Source organism: Schistocerca cancellata, chromosome 10 (assembly GCF_023864275.1).
Source record: "Schistocerca cancellata isolate TAMUIC-IGC-003103 chromosome 10, iqSchCanc2.1, whole genome shotgun sequence".
Classification (NCBI taxonomy): Eukaryota; Metazoa; Arthropoda; class Insecta; order Orthoptera; family Acrididae; genus Schistocerca; species Schistocerca cancellata.
This window is the reverse complement of record NC_064635.1, coordinates 159,157,109-159,175,558: the sequence shown is the minus strand read 5'-3', so window position 1 is coordinate 159,175,558 and position 18,450 is coordinate 159,157,109.

Below are 18,450 nucleotides of genomic sequence, written 5' to 3'. Positions count from 1 at the left end.
TAGGACATCTGCTAAGACGTGAGGGAATGACTTCCATGGTACTAGAGGGAGCTGCAGAGGGCAAAAACTGTAGAGGAAGACAGATATTGGAATACGTCAAGCAAATAATTGAGGACATAGGTTGCAAGTGCTACTCTAAGATGAAGAGGTTAGCACAGGAAAGGAATTCGTGGCGGGCCGCATCAAACCAGTCAGTAGGCTGATGACAAAAAAAAAACTTTAAGCCCATCAGGCACCATTCTAATGCTGATGCCTTGTCACATGTACCTGATGGACAGCTCTTTGATTTCGACTAACAGGAGGTCCTCTGCTTCCACACTGATACTGTACAGCAACATACATCGAATAGTTTCTCGATTACAGCCACATGTGTCGCTGCACCACAAGCTGTAACACCATCCTGTGGCATGCCCTCCGATGCATGACATCTAGCTGGATGATCTACCTCACAGTTCAATTGGTGTCCGAGTTCAAAACCTGGAAGCTACTTTCTCATGGGTTCTTGGTTGTTAATGATGATCTTTTGTTAGGTAAAGAGACTGACATGCATCAGGTGGCGATTCCCACCAAATTCCTGAAAGAAGTCCTGTGTTTTCTCAACTGGGAACATTGGGGGGATGTCCCCCAAGAAGGCTATGGCACGTTGAGATGTGTATTGGCAGGACACCAATAGTAACGTCAAGCAACGATGGTCATTTGTACCCTGGCCTACATCTCTGGGACCGCATATACCTCTGGTTTGTTGGACCATTTTTGACGTACTCCAGTGTTATCCAGTTATTCTCTCTGGTTGTCTTGGACTTGTCTCCACTGCTTCTGATCTTATTGTTATCAATGTCGTGATTGCTTTGCATAGTGCCTCATGGCCATAAAGCTTTTTGTTCTTGTTGTGATCTGTTGTCTTGTCTGACAGTTTGTCTGTCATGTTTCGTTCTCGGTACCATTCTGCTGAGTCATTCTTCTGCAGGCAGCTCTCCAACCTGCTTCTGCATTCACCGACGTATGCACCAGTATCTGGCTACCGCACATACAGCAATAGCTATCATCACGATAATGCACCTGTGAGGTGGAAGTGTAACAGTAGTCTCTTTTCACAACTGATGTAATGAGAAGAATATCTTATGTTCCAGCCTGAAATGCCGACTAGTGAAACAAATTACGATGTGTCATGGAACCTTATCTCGGATGGATGAAGCAGACTTGATCCAGAATGGATCGACTCATTGTCATAATGGTGAGAGTGAATAATTTGGAGACAATTTTCCTTCTGGTAGCTTTCTAATTTTTTAGGTGGTGAAGTTCACATATGTACATTTGAAGTAATAAATCAGATGGTTTTATAAAAAAATAGCAATACGATTTTTCATTACAAGAGTGACCGTCATTACAAAAATTTTTAGTTACATAGTTTTCCTGTGAAGCGCTACTTTTTCCAAACTATCCTTGTTACATAGTGCAAAGTTACTTTCCCTTATGGATCACGAAGATGTCGCAGTAAGGCAGTGCCACCCTGGATATACGTGTACGGCATAACTAAGTTGATGTGAATGTAGTTTCATCAGCTTGTGGGATTATATCAGGAGCGACAACAGCCTGCAGACACACAGAGCTGATACTAAAAGGGCCGCAGTGGCGGCATGTAGAGCGCATCAAAAAGGGTGGACTTTGCCTCATTCGAGCACAGCCTACCTACTCTGAGCATGTGTACTCGGGCAAGTCAAGACCGATCGCGGTGGGCTCTAAGAAGTGAAACTGAACTAAACGCCCTATTTGCAGACCTGTAGTGACTACTGTAGGCATGGAAGTCATCGGCTGCAGCTCCCCAACACAATGCAATTTGGAGAGTTAGAGAGGCCTTCCCTCATTTCACTTGCTTTAAATGAAGTGTTGCAGCTTGTTGACAATGTAATCTAGCAAGCAAGTAGAAACGTTCCTGTCATTAATTACTTTTACCTAATATTATCAGACTCCTCCTAGGCGGCCATTGTTTTTTTAACACAGGTATGAGGTTCTTACAGAGAAAAAGTAGCAAGAGCATTTTTATTGCTCTGTGCTAACTGTTAAACATTAAGCTAATGGGATACCTGTGTGTTTGATTTAAAATAATGCAATGTGGGGGTAGTTGTTAAACAATTACAGTACTGTACTTTTGTGTGTTCTTGAAAAGTAGATATTTGTAGAATACTAGGAGAAAATCGACAAAATTGTAATGAGTTCTCGAAAACTGCAAATATTACTTAAATCTGTTGCTGGTAAAATATTAAACTATTGGGATATCAGTGTATTTGTTTAAATAATGCACTGTATCGGTAATTATTAAACATTGTGAGTCTTGTATTCATGCATGTCATTGAAATAGTGTGAGCAAATCGACAAAATTGTAATTAATTGCCCAAATACTATAAACAATGTCATAAGACGGCGTCTTTGCAGAATATCTTTTGGGGCTCCTCTGTTGCAAACTGCGAAATCAAAATTACGAAAATCACCTAAAAAATTTGTTGCTGGCACTACAGACATTTCATTATATAGTTTTTGTGATGTACATATCAAAAATGCTAAGCCTATTTCATGACTACCATAGCCTAAAAAGTGGTGGGTGGAAGGTGAAATCCTATAAATAGGATCACACCACAGGAGTGGGGGAGGGCAAGCAGCCATTTTGGATCATAAATTATACTGATTAAGATGAGAGTGACAGGTCATAAATTAGATTAGGTTAAAAGCAGCTGGTGGCCAATTTGTTTATATGAGGGCCATAGGTAAACATACAAACACTAAAAGCATTGGTGGACGTTTTGTTTACATAGTGCCCTAGGAAAGTGTGTGGTTTGTTTACATAAGAGTCATTAAGAAGGAAGGGCCAAGTGTCCTGTTTATTTAGATAAGGAGAGCAATGAGCCAGAACTGGTACAGCTCCATTACACACACACACGTGTGTGTATATGTGTGTGTGTGTGTGTGTGTGTGTGTGTGTGTGTGTGTGTGTGTATTAATAACAAGAAAACTCACTGTGCAGATTTCAAATTTGGTATCTACATCTACATCTACATCCATACTCCGCAAGCCACCTGACGGTGTGTGGCGGAGGGTACCTTCAGTACCTCTATGGGTTCTCCCTTCTATTCCAGTCTCGTATTGTTCGTGGAAAGAAGGATTGTCGGTATGCCTCTGTGTGGGCTCTAATCTCTCTGATTTTATCCTCATGGTCTCTTCGCGAGATATACGTAGGAGGGAGCAATATACTGCTTGACTCTTCGGTGAAGGTATGTTCTCGAAACTTTGACAAAAGCCCGTACCGAGCTACTGAGCGTCTCTCCTGCAGAGTCTTCCACTGGAGTTTATCTATCATCTCCGTAACGCTTTCGCGATTACTAAATGATCCTGTAACGAAGCGCGCAGCTCTCCGTTGGATCTTCTCTATGTCTTGTATCAACCCTATCTGGTACGGATCCCACACTGCTGAGCAGTATTCAAGCAGTGGGCGAACAAGCGTACTGTAACCTACTTCCTTTGTTTTCGGATTGCATTTCCTTAGGATTCTTCCAATGAATCTCAGTCTGGCATCTGCTTTACCGACAATCAACATTATATGATCATTCCATTTTAAATCACTCCTAATGCTTACTCCCAGATAATTTATGGTATTAACTGCTTCCAGTTGCTGACCTGCTATTTTGTAGCTAAATGATAAAGGATCTATCTTTCTGTGTATTCGCAGCACATTACACTTGTCTACATTGAGATTCAGTTGCCATTCCCTGCACCATGCGTCAATTCGCTGCAGATCCTCCTGCATCTCAGTACAATTTTCCATTGTTACAACCTCTCGATACACCACAGCATCATCTGCAAAAAGCCTCAGTGAACTTCCGATGTCATCCACCAGGTCATTTATGTATATTGTGAATAGCAACGGTCCTATGACACTCCCCTGCGGCACACCTGAAATTACTCTTACTTCGGAAGACTTCTCTCCATTGAGAATAACATGCTGCGTCCTGTTATCTAGGAACTCCTCAATCCAATCACACAATTGGTCTGATAGTCCATATGCTCTTACTTTGTTCAATAAACGACTGTGGGGAACTGTATCGAACGCCTTGCGGAAGTCAAGAAACACGGCATCTACCTGTGAACCCGTGTCTATGGCCCTCTGAGTCTCGTGGACGAATAGCGCGAGCTGGGTTTCACATGACCGTCTTTTTCGAAACCCATGCTGATTCCTACAGAGTAGATTTCTAGTCTCCAGAAAAGTCATTATACTCGAACACAACACGTGTTCCAAAATTCTACAACTGATCGACGTTAGAGATATAGGTCTATAGTTCTGCACATCTGTTCGACGTCCCTTCTTGAAAACGGGGATGACCTGTGCCCTTTTCCAATCCTTTGGAACGCTACGCTCTTCTAGAGACCTACGGTACACCGCTGCAAGAAGGGGGGCAAGTTCCTTCGCGTACTCTGTGTAAAATTGAACTGGTATCCCATCAGGTCCAGAGGCCTTTCCTCTTTTGAGCGATTTTAATTGTTTCTCTATCCCTCTGTCGTCTATTTCGATATCTACCATTTTGTCATCTGTGCGACAATCTAGAGAAGGAACTACAGTGCAATCTTCCTCTGTGAAACAACTTTGGAAAAAGACATTTAGTATTTCGGCCTTTAGTCTGTCATCCTCTGTTTCAGTACCATTTTGGTCACAGAGTGTCTGGACATTTTGTTTTGATCCACCTTCCGCTTTGACATAAGACCAAAATTTCTTAGGATTTTCTGCCAAGTCAGTACATAGAACTTTACTTTCGAATTCATTGAACGCCTCTCGCATAGCTCTCTTCACACTACATTTCGCTTCGCGTAATATTTGTTTGTCTGCAAGGCTTTGGCTATGTTTATGTTTGCTGTGAAGTTCCCTTTGCTTCCGCAGCAGTTTTCTAACTCGGTTGTTGAACCACGGTGGCTCTTTTCCATCTCTTACGATCTTGCTTGGCACATACTCATCTAACGCATATTGTGCGATGGTTTTGAACTTTGTCCACTGATCCTCAACACTATCAGTACTTGAGACAAAACTTTTGTGTTGAGCCAACAGGTACTCTGAAATCACGGTCCCCAAAGTAAAAGCGGCGTATCTGCTCAGCCAAGGCGTCCTTGTCTGAGTCAGTGCAGCGTAGGTTGGTTGGGATGAGCAGATGGTGATTCTCAGCATAGCCAGACAGGTTAATGGACCATTCTGATTGATCTGTGGAATGGAGAGAATGTTGAATTAGAACATTACTGCTGTTGTGATATTTACATTTACATCGAGATCTATATGCTGCAAACACTGAAGAGCATGAGAAAGGAAACTTCTCCATTGGTATCAAGAATTTGTTTTCTTCCTGTTCCATTCACATGTCGGCGAATGACTGCTTAAATGCCTGTGTGTATGATGTAATTAGCCCAAGCTTGGTTTCACAGTCCATGTGAGTCTTACGACACCAGGGAGTAGCTTTCATTATACTAAAGGCAAAATGCGTAGGAGAAGTTAGGAATATATGGATCAAATAATCAAGGATGTTGAGTATAAGTGTGACTGGGATGAAGACGTTGACAGAAGAGGGGAATTTTTTGTTGGCTGCATCCAACTCTCAGAGGACTGATCATAAAAAAAGTCCAAATGTGTCTCCTGATGAAATAATTTACAGTTATAATAGCTAAATTGTTAAAACACTTAACTGCCAATTCAGCAATTGTATTACGAACTTATTCAACTTTTTAGGTGAGTAGTTGGGACCAGTATCTGTTAGTTGTGATTTACGCTTACAATTGAATTCATTATCTGTGCACTTCAGTAGCTTGCCACGATAGTCATTTTGTCTGTCAGTTCATACATCTTCCACTATGATTTGATTTACTTCTCAACCAATGCCCTGTTTCTGAACCCATTAGGTACCATGTTGTCAAGTGATGTACTAACAATAGCGAGCAATTCGTTGCATATCCAGCATCAGGTTTCATTGTATCCCACTAATAGCCATTAACCTGAGTTAAGGCTTCCCTGCAATATTTAAACAACTACAAGCAGTCGTCTCAGCATCTGCTCTCTCAGAAAGAGCAAAGCTTTGTCTCTGAGTGAAGCAATTTGTGTCATCCACCCCCTTCATGAAAGGCTGCTGAGATGCAGCCACCATTCTACGTACAGCAGTAAGCTCAGAAGAATGCCTGCAAGTGATGAAGCGGGAAATATAACCCACAGTGGCTGATCATCTGTGTTCCCGACCTTGTGGATGCCATTGCCTGAACAGATAGATCTGCTGGCCTTATGTTTCATTATCAGCCGTCTATGGCTCCCATTTTTTTTGTGTGCTAAAGAAGAAATGCTAGTGAAATGTGCATGCAGACATGCCATCTCAACTTAACCCATTACTGGCCATTGTCCCTTTTTTGGGACGCGTATATGGAGCTTTTAGCCTTTATTGTTGCACCTGTAGGTTCAACTAACTGCTATAATGCCTGTAAATGTAAAATAAATAACTCTTTTATTAGTGCTTCATGTCAGGAAAATTATAAACTTGCTGATTTTTTTGTTCTCGCACTTGGCAGCACTGTATGTCTGCTGGTAGTAACTGGACGACAATCAGCTGTGATTTAGTTGTCTGGGCGTGTTTGTCATGAACATGTGGATGTCCCTATAAGATTACGTATACTTCAGATTTTTTCAAGTAAGTGCAATATCGATATATTTTATGCGTCCCAATAATGGGACAATGGCATTTTACACTACCATTTATTGTTGATGTGCCCATATGGGTGGCATAGAGCTACTGGACAAGCACATATCACTTTATAGGACGAGGATAAGGTTTGAAATGGTGGTGGCGTACTTGCGTAGTAAACGCATGACGTGCATACCAAATTGCTAACTCTAATGAGAAGCTCTCACTTTTGGATGTCCGACGGAGAATAGTGATGTTTTACCTATCAAAGAAAACAGGATCAGTACCAAAACGCAGAGGACCACAAGGAAGCAAATTGATGGGAGGACGGGTGAGCACACATGTACGACTAGATCTTGGAAATCATTTCATTGTGCCCAGTAAAACACAGAAGAGATGTGCTTACTGCAAGAAAAAAACAAAAATTTGTGATTGGTGCAATGTTGGTGTAGACGACAAATGTTTTGCTTCATTTCATACTGAATAGACATTCAATAATATTAAAATATTCTTTACTTATTGTTTGTGTTGTTTCTTACAATATTATGCATGGAGAATAATGTTGTGAATTTGGATAGCGCATTTGGCCAATGTCCCAAAAAAGGGCACGATCTCAGCTGCTCCATGTTCTGCCCTAACTATTTCTTCCAGACACTTTCGCGCTAGTCAACATGAAAAATGTAAACTGCTCAAAAAATGTTTTGCACTGCACTCACGACTTGCACAGCTTCATAGTTTCTGGTTTTGGTATCAGAGACCTCTTACTCATTACTTTTTTGACCTCATGAAATGTGTAAGTACAGGCAACTATGCAATGCAGGTAATACTAAACCTGTATTCTCAGTGCAGTTTAGAAGATTGCACCGTGTGACCCATTGGTAAAATGAAATAAATGGCTCGAGTACATTGGTCACTCTCTGAACCTGCCTTGCAGAGTCGTTTCGAGACTAGACAGGGTGCAGAAAGGGGTGACAGTTCAGAAGGACCTACGTAAGACCTGGCAAATTACTTAACATCTGTTCTTAGCCCATAAGTTGGCAAGTGTGAACACGATATCTCCAATTAGCTGCATTTTATTCTACAGCTGAAATCTATGAGATTGGATCTTCCAACTTTTTCATGTGAGTTTCGATCCGGTATATCTATTCACGTTAGTCGCTCTGGAAGAGGCCTTGAATTTGATTACTGAAAAACTGGATGAGTAGATTGTGAAGTGTTGTCATCATGTACTGACATCCACATACTTTTCATTGAATAGTAACATTTTGAACATAATGATGGAGTGGATACTGGTACTCCTATAGCATCCACAGTCGCCAATTTATACCTGGGAGACTTTGAGAATAGGGCACTGAGGCTTCAACTTCTAGCCGACCGCCGTGGCCAAGCCGTTCTAGGCGCGTCAGTCTGGAACTGCGTGATCGTTACAGACGCAGGTTCGAATCCTGCCTCGGGAATTGATGTGTGTGATGTACTTAGGTTAGTTAGGTTTAAGTAGTTCTAAGTTCTAGGGGACTGATGACTTCAGATGTTAAGTCCCATAGTGCTCAGAGCCATTTGAACCATTTGCTACAACTTTACAAACAACGTGCTCCTGGAGATACATTTTTTTCCTGGCTTCTTGGATGTTAAACTGTTTACTGAGTTTTGGACCACTGGAACTGTCTTCATCCTAGCATTAAACGTACTATAGAGGTCGAAAGCGACAGGAGGCTTCTAGTTTTGGACGTCATGATATACATGATGGTACTCTGGTAACCTATCGGTAATTGCAAGAAACATGATACATTGTATTCACCGATCAGTGTTTGTATGCTAAGACTTGTCATCCAACGTACCAACACAATGGGGTCTTTAGGACTCTGGTGAACTTTCGACATGGATAATTTAACCTAGGAACTTCCACATTTGACTGCCATGATTAAGGAAAACGGATACCCTGAGAAGCAGATTCGTCAAGCTATGTAGTTTTGACCATCCCCAGGAGCATAGATCTGAGGACTTCTACTTATACTGGATATATATCATCTAATATTGGCAGAACATTAAGGAGCTTCGACATTAAGAGTGTGTTCTGGCACTTTACAAGATTGGGGCGCTACTCGAATCTGTCAAAGATGATTTGGGACTTAGGAAGGCTATCGTATAAAAAATTATTGCGTGTCTATGTGGGAAGGTTTACATTGGCCATTCGATTTGCACAGTTTAGGACAGGCGTGTGGAACATTCCTGTCACACAAACCTGCAACAGCCTGAAAAATCGCTGGTAGCACAACATTGTTTAAATGTGGGATATGTGGTGAGATTTGATGAGACTCCAACAATAGCCAGTACTTCCAGGTATTAGAATAGCATTTATAAAGAGGTAACTGATCTTAGGTTGGCCAATAACTTGATTAATCGAGACAAAGTTTTTCCTCTGGGCAGGAAGTTTAGCCTTCTACTGTGTTAAAACAGAACGCTCTATGATGTAGCTGGGCTGAATACTGAAGACAGTCTTTGAGTGCGATGTATCGCTGGCGCTGATGTTCTACTTGGGGCGGCGCCATCATCCTAGTCTCAGGTAGCAGAAACTGTTGTGGGCGACGAATGCACCGTGTGTAGTATGGAAACCAATACAGGACGGCGATTTGCATCTCTAGCATCAGTTTTCAGCAACACTCAGCAGCTGCATCGTTCTCCTGAAGATGGCAGACAGATGGATTGCTGAAATATCGAGTCATAATGATTTTAGGATCTGAGAGGACTGCTAAGCACACAACCACCTGCACATGATGGATTTCGCCTCTAGATGTGCATCACAAATAATGGTACGAGTCCCCAACACTGTGGAAAGAAAAGATGATGGACAAGGGAACACCTGTAATGGAACTTATCTCTGTGGTAACAGGTAGTATTCACCCATGAGTGCAGGATATTTTTGACGTCTGATGGTCATTGTAGGAAAGCGTGGAGGCGGCCAGGTACCAAAGCATTATATACAGCAGTTAGACACAACACATCGTTTCTGAGGGTAGTTCCAGACCTGTGAAATGTCGACAAGGAAGATTCAAACCCATTGTCCAGCCTTTCTGGGCGATTGGGTTTCGCCTTCGTGGTGATTACGTGATAGCACTTGGCGCCCACGTTGTGTACACTTTCCTTCATAAGGCAGTAATCACCCATTCCCTATAGAAATCAGTTGGTAGCCATGAATCCGATTGAGTAAACTTGGTACCTGTTGAAAATTGCAATGCATCACAGGCACCCTTCTCGTGCACTGCACAACATTATGACGACGAAGAGTGAAAATGGCTTGAGTAGCGCCGTCTCGACCACCTCGTGGACAGGAAAAATCCAGGCATGTTACCAAGCACAAGGTGGAGCTACAGCACATCAAATGGTTCAAATGGCTCTGAGCACTATCGGACAACATCTGAGGTCATCAGTCCCCTAGAACTTAGAACTACTTAAACCTAACTAACCTAAGCACATAACACACATCCATGCCCAAGACAGGATTCGAACCTGCGACCGTAACAGTCACGCGGCTCCGGACTGAAGCGCCTAGAACCGCACGGCCACCGCGGCCGGCTACAGCACATCACATTTCACCCAGCGTCAGATTTCTACTGAAGCTATTGTAAGTTATGTGTGGCATAAAAACAAGTAGTAGTAAGTGTAAATCCCATGCCCACAAAACAATTTGGAAACAATATGACATGTAGGTTTAATACAAGTAGTCTCTCTCTCTCTCACACTCTCTCTCTCTCACACACATATAAACACACAGACACACACACACACACAGACACACACACACACACACACACACACACACACACACACACACACACACACACACTTACATAATATAGCAGAACTGAAAATGGGCTTTGCATAGCTATCATTTGAATACTAATCACTAACTAATGATTCGTCATGAAAATGATAAGGAACTGAATGTGTGTGTGGCTTCTGCTTATAGAATCCAACAGCGCTAACGACGGTGTTAGCTCATTTTTATGTCATTGACTTAAACGTAAGGGAACATTGTCCCATCAAAATCACCACATAATTTATGATCATTTCGATCTAACATAACAGTAATGCACGAGTTCACATTGCTAGCCATTCAACAAGCAACGGTCGTTGGAGTAGCACTCATCTTGTCTGCATCTGTAACATGATAGTATGCAAAGGGAATGTACTAATGAGGGGTGTCCAATAAAAATGCAACTCATTTTTGGCGGCCAGTTTCAGTTAAAAAATGTGGAATTTGTTGTAGAACATCGTGGAATATTTCCCACTTTGGTCCTTATAATTTCATGACGTTCCAACAGGTGGCCACGCTGTATGTAACCTTCAAAATGGGATTACAAGCAGAGATTTGTTACTGAGTTTTTCTGGCACAAAACCAGAACATCACAGATATTCATAGGCGCTTGCAGAATGTCTACGGAGATCTGGCAGCGAACAAAAGCATGGTGAATCGATGGGCGAGGCGTCTGTCATCATGGGAACAAGATGGTGTGAATCTGCCCAGTCTCTCACGTGCAGGCCATCTGCACTTAGCTGTAGCTCCTGCAATGTTGGAACGACCAGCTCCCATACTTTCTATCCCACTGCAGGCATGCCCCAAGACTTCCGTTCTTTCTCCCTATCCTCTATTTCCTGTATACTACAGATATGCCCAAACCTCTCCACCTGTTCATCTCCTGCAATTTGCTGATGACACTGCCTTTCTGGCCCTTTATCCTACCCTTCAACGATCCCAATGTGCTATTAAAACCCAATTCAACCAGTTCACTGCCTGGTGCAACCAGTGGCTACTTCGTATCAACCCTTTCAAGACCCAGGCAATCATCATAGGTCGTACCACCCACTCCTTCCGGCTCCACGACTTTTACCTCACCATTTATGTTCGTCCTACCTACCTCACTTCTACCCAGAAATACCTTGGCTTCACTCTTGACTGTCATCTCTCCTGGACTCTGCATCTCATTACAATCCAAACCAAAGCCCACAATAGACTCCACCCTCTGAAACTCCTGTCTGGCAGGACATGGAGACTGCGTCCTTCCACCATCCTTCAATGTACAAATCCTTGATCTGCCCCATACTTCGTTATGCCAGTATCACTTGGATTTTCCACCTCCCAGATTCTATAAAACCCTCCAAATCCTAGAAAGACATGCACTCCACCTCACCTTCTGTATCCACCTTTCGTCCTTCATGTGCATCCTTTATGACCTCATCACGTTCCCCCACCTTCTTCTTTTCCTTCAGCACATCTGCATCCTGTAAATTGTCCACTGACTCGATCCCCCCTAACCCCTGGTTTCCCCATTTCCTCTCCACCCCCCACCTGTTGCGTTCCTTTACCATAGTGTTCCACCCTCTCTCCATCTACACACCCTCCACCTCCTTTACCAACACAACTTCCAGCACCTACCCCTCCTGGATGATGAGTGTCACCCTGACATCTACCCCTCCTACCAACTAGCCCCACCTTCCCCCTCCTCAGGGCTCTGCTCCTCTTCCCTTTCCCTGAGTGGTTTTCCTCCCCCCCCCTACCCCCTTTCCCATTTCCCCTTCTGTGGCTCTGCACTCCCTCCTGCCTTGCCTTCCTTCTTCATATCCCGTCCCACCTCTCTTGTGCCTCTTGGTGCGCCCTCTGTCACCCTTTTCTTCTTTTTCTCGAACCCCTACAGCCCCCCCCCCCCCCACTGCACCTTCCTCACCCCTCTTTTTTCCCTCCCCTCAGACCTCCTGTCCCTCAGCAGGTCCCTAACAGCGGTTTTTAATCTTTCATCATTTTATTTTTCACCACTTACAGTGGTTTTTAAGTGGCTCTCACTCTGTTTTCTTATGCTGTGTCCGACTTAACTTGTGTGTGTGACTTCAGTGTGTTTTAAGTGCCCATAACACGCCAACTGTGTCATTTTAACTGTATGTCGACTTTTTTAATTGTTCTACAATGAACATCCCCGTGTTAGTGTATATTTTAACTTCCGCTATCTCCATTTACTTTGTTTTTACATCCCCCTTTTTCCGTCCTTTTTACGTGGATTGTGGCACGGCCAGCCCTCCCCTGCCTGTGCGGGCAGGGGAATGAAATTATCAGAAAGGAAAGAAAAAGTTGGAACGAGTGAACACTCTCATTGGAGGTAATCAACAGATCACAATAAAACACTCGCTGTTCAAGTGGAGATATCTGTTGGTAGTGCTGAAAAACCCATCCAATAGTTGGGGTACTTAAAGGTTTGAGCCCTCTGGGTTCCTTACTGCCTACCAGAAGACCGTAGAGAGCAACAACAGGTCGGCTACACGGAATTGATCGTGCAATACAAACCTGATCGTGACAATTTTTGCCAGACATTGTCACAGACAATGAAACATGGGTTCATCACTTCGTATTGGAAACGAAACCGCAACCCATGGACTGGTGCCATCGCACCTTTCCTCTGAAGAAAAAGTTCAATGTCACACCATCAGTTGGTAAAGTCATGGCTACAGTCTCCTGGGAATCTGAAGGGGTTATTCTGTTTGATGTTCTCCCTATGATACAGTGATCAACTCTGAAGTGTATTGTGATACCCTCAAGAAATTGAAGAGAGGACTTCAGCTGTGTCTGTAGCCGCAAAAATGGAAAGGAATTTCTCCTTGTCCATGACGATGACGCTAAGCCTCACACATGTCTGTGAACCCGAGAGCAGCTCACAAAACTTCATTGAGCTGTTCTTCCTCATCCAACTAACAGCCCAGATCTCGTACTTTGCGACCTCCATCTGTTTGGTAGAGTGAAGGACACACACTGTGAGAAGCAGCACGTGGACGATGGGGGAGATCATTGACGCAACAAGACGTCGACCAATAGAGTGATACCATTCAGGCATACATGTTTTCCCAGTATGGTGTCGTAAGGCCGTCGCACTGAATGGAGATTATGTTGAAAAATAGGGTTTTGTAACCAAAAAAAGTTGGGAATAATGTTGTAATGAAACCCTGAATGAAACCAACCTGCTTTCAAAAAACAAAAATGTGTTGCAATATTTACTCAACACTCCTCGCATTACTACTACTTTGTCAGTGCAAATCCATAGACAGCCTCTGATTCATCAGAGTAAGTATGGTCCACAAATCTAATCCATGACTTACAACAAGGTGATGGCCATGCAATGTAGTGCAGTATGAGGCATAAGTGACAAAGAAATAAGCTGTCCTGGGCGGAAGTAATTCAGAAAGAGGTTTGAAGGCAAAAAAACAAAGGAACTGATTTACAATACCACATGTGTTCTGGAAGCAAGAGATACTGGAGGAAGTAAAGCTGTGAGCCGTGCTTGGGTAGCTCAGTTGGAAGAGCACTTGCCCGCAAAAGGCAGAGGACTCGAGTTCGAGTGTCGGTCCGACACACAGTTTTAATCTGCAAGGAAGTTTCAAGAGCTATAAAGTTAAGTTTCACAATGAATGATTGAAATACTGGGATCTCAAAACACGACCTTGAACAAAACAGTAACTTTTCCAAAATTTGGGAAGGGATGATAAAATTGAATCTACAGCATCACAGATTGAAAAGATAATATACATTGCTATAATCAGCTTCCATACATTGATTTTTGAGGAACTTACGAGTTTCCACTTCACCTAGCGAAAGGATGCTGCCGCATCGCTCGTGACTGAGTATCGTAAGCAAACAGAGCCGTAGAAACCACTTCACCTAAGCTTCACCAAGGCAAGTAATTGAAATAATCTCACCCGATTCATCCAGAATTGTAGTCTCTCCTCACCAGCACAAATTCTTTCGAATCTAGTACACGGCACCTCCGATCAGGGTGCAGTAGGAACCTAGGACTGGGACCAGAAAGGTGAGTGCTATTTGAAGCAAAGACGGCATCGTGGTTACTAACCTGTATAGACTTGCCAGTGGTTTGCAGACAAAATGACTCTTCATAGATGCGAAATCTACCTGGCTTGGTAACAGCACTAAACACAAATAACGACAAACACGAACGGCAGTAAAGCACCCTGATGGTCATTGTAGACATCACAGAGAACTGTAATGATTTACACACCCCCTGACTTCTGGTCACGTCTTCTGGGAGATTCACTATTTTTGACAAACAGTGGATATATTTTAAAGCAAGAAGTGACTTTTACCTCTTTGGCTCGTTGCAAACATATTACTTTGAAATAATTGTAAGTCACGTTTCCAAAGCAAACCAGCTGGCATTGGGACACTATTTTAACTAGTGATCTTCTAATTAATGTCCTAATCCGCTCTTCTGCCAGAGATAATGATACTTAAAATATGAATTTTTGACAAATGGCTAAAAATGGCTCTGAGCACTATGGGACTTAACATCTATGGTCATCAGTCCCCTAGAACTTAGAACTACTTAAACCTAACTAACCTAGGGACAGCACACAACACCCAGCCATCACGAGGCAGAGAAAATCCCTGACCCCGCCGGGAATCGAACCCGGGAACCCGGGCGTGGGAAGCGAGAACGCTACCGCACGACCACGAGATGCGGGCTTTTGACAAATGCTTGAGCTAGAAACCTAGAGAGTGCTGTCTTTAAACATAGTTGATTCACAGAGACGGCAGTTATTGTTAGCTCTCTTAGGATCAGACATGTGCCTGCTATCACTGTCTGTAAAAGCTTTTTATTAATGCCGTTACTCTGAGAACAGGTAAATCGCGTTGGTTTACGATGCAAGGGAGCTGTTCTACTTGTTTGTTAAATAAACATGTATGATACTGACACTGTTCCTGTACACTGGTATGTAACATCGATCAAACGTACAAACTGCTGATTTTGTGTTCTGTGGAACATCTACAGTTCTTGCGTGTCATTGGCAAACACGAAACGGCAGGATCACCAATTGTCGACACTGTACTGCCGTCTCACGAAAAAGGACTGAACTGGAAGGCACTGACAGATAGGTATTGAAGCCTGTGGATGATGGAGAGGTTGATCGTCAAATACTGTTTTCTAAAGGTCAATTATTCTGTCACAAAGAAAACCACCCCGTAATAATTCGTGATAGGAAAATCGAAATGGACACAAGAAGCACACTGTTATAGACAAATAGAGCACTCCTATCCGAAAGAAGTCAGCTACTGTCAAGTGTAGGCAACGATTTGAAAAAAAAATTATTGAGAGCACACGCACTGAACGCCGCACTATAAGGAAGCGATTCATGAACTATGATAAACCTAGACAAAGTTTGTTGAATCGTTTGAGATGTTGCGTAAAAGTTGGATGCTCAAAATGAAGCAGACTCCTGGGCAGCAGGATAATTTTGTTGTACACATTTAAAAAAGTTTCACCAGGTGAGGTCGGAACGTCGAAAGTTAGCTCTGGGATGGTGTGCCAAACGAAATGTCCATGGGGCGTACTGCAATGTAACAGTCGTCAGGGCAAGAGGCGAGCACTGCCACACTCCCTCAGCGCGAGGCAGGCAGAAGCGGAAACACTGTCGTGTTGTGTGACAAAAAACTGCGAGGTAACACTACGTAACTTCAACATCACTACAGAATCAAGCGTACGAGAAAGAACAGGCCTCTAAGATGCATAATAGTCATTTAATTACAAGGGCGAGGAAAGAAGCGAAGGGTCTGCCGCAGCGCGTGGTCTCGCGGTAGCGTTCTCGCTTCCCGCGCACGGGGTTCCGGGTTCGATTCCCGGCGGGGTCAGGGATTTTCCCTGCCTCGAGATGACTGGATGTTGTTGTGGTGTCTTCATCATCATCCCCATTACGGTCGGAGGAAGACAATGGCAAACCACCTCCGCTAGGACCTTGCCTAGTCGGCGGTGTGAGTCTCCCACATCGTCCCCCTACACTCCTCGGAGTATGGGACCTCATAATCATCATCAATGAAGGGTATCTGAGCTCATACACCCACAGCCACTGCATTATGTGGCATTGGCTTTTTAAACAAGTGGTTTCCGAAGCTCAAAGACACGTTCAGTCATACAGCCATTCTGCGTCTGCGGCTAGTACCACAGAGTGCTATTGTGCTTCAGTGAATCCATGACAAGATGATCGATGATGGCCAAGCTGCTACCTGCTTGATGATAACAACACAGAGATGCAGCCGTTTTGATGGATACCACAGCAGTGACCTGCTGTTGCTGTCTACTGTCCCATCATTGTGGTGCACCCAGTTCTCTTCCCCTAGGGGTTATCAGGGATCATCTGCAAGCTGCAATCTCCACACTGACGAGCTGTGTCACAATCACACGACCTCCTGGCTGATTAGTGAGCATCTACTGTGGTCTTGATCGTTCTGCGGTGATAACCAGAGCCCAGTCTTCACGATAACCTAGGTCCTGGATCACAGTCAGCAGTGTCCACCAGAACGCATTGCAGGCTACCTCCGAGAGCTCTGAGGTGGGAACCACACTGCATCATCAGGTATTCGGTGGGCAGTGCCTCCTGATTCGTAGACAGCCACTGGCATACGACGTGGCCACGGCACTGAGCTGTGGAGCGGCGTAATGACTTACTGACAATCCAACACTTCTTCACGGCATGTGTTTACAAATGGTCGCCGACCGCCCCCCTGAAGGACACTTGAAACTTCGTACACTTTGCACGATAAATAAATGTTATTTCAGACATCGCTGCGTCATTGACGCTTCCCGGAGTGAATTGCACCATTTACGCCCACTCCATGCTCTTCAAAACGTGACCCCAGCTCTCTGGGTTGCGGAACTGGTGCCAGAATTGGCTGCCATCTCCAGACTTCAAGGGCAGTTAAAGGTGCATCTACAGCACTGACTGTCGTCTAGCTGTAGCAGCACAAAAGTGGAGTGGTGAGTGAACCTTCCTTTTGTTGAAAGCTTCTGAGTGTATACTGTTGTGGGTTGGCAGGAGAGCCAACACCGTATTATTAGAGGAAGCCGAAAGGCACGCGTTTTAGCTCACGCTGGCTGGCGTGAGGTCTGGAACAGGACAAGGAAATTAGACTTTAGAAAAACGGGCGTAGCTGGTGGAATACTTAACTTTAATCCATTAATGATGAGCGTCGCTCTTGACTGTACATGGTTCAGTATCAATAGTAACTGGTAATGGCGCCTTGCTAGGTCGTAGCAAATGACGTAGCTGAAGGTTATACTAAGTATCGTCTCGGCAGATGAGAGCGTATTTTGTCAGTGAACCATCGCTAGCAAAGTCGGTTGTACAACTGGGGCTAGTGCTAGGAAGTCTCTCTAGACCTGCCGTGTGGCGGCGCTCGGTCTACATCACTGATAGTGGCGACACGCGGACCGCGGCCGATTTAAAGGCTACCACCTAGCAGGTGTGGTGTCTGGCGGTGACACCACATATACGTGTATCTGTTTGGGAAGATGTCAAGTTGCAGAGACAGCATTAGTACCCTCAAGGTGTACAGGTTTTGCCAGGGCACGAATTGCCATGTACAAAGACCGTGCTATTCAGTTGTAGTAATTGTAGACAGTTTTGGCGTTTGTCTGTGGCTGTTGGATAATGATACGCCGAAATGGTTAGTCATTATTATTTATGCTTAGTAGGTGTAGTTTCGCTGTTTTTAATTGTTGTTGTAAACTGCAGCGTAAATTACGCAAAATGCTAGACACACGTCCTGCTAGTACGAATGAGACCGTTGTCGCTTTGACAGAGAAGGTAAAAGTATCCACAGGGGTGAAGTCCCTGCGACAGCAGGGAAAAGTGGAGCTATGCAGGCAGGGCGAAACCTTACAATCCGTGGTTCAGAAATTCCAAGCAGGGTAAGAGGAAGTGTGTG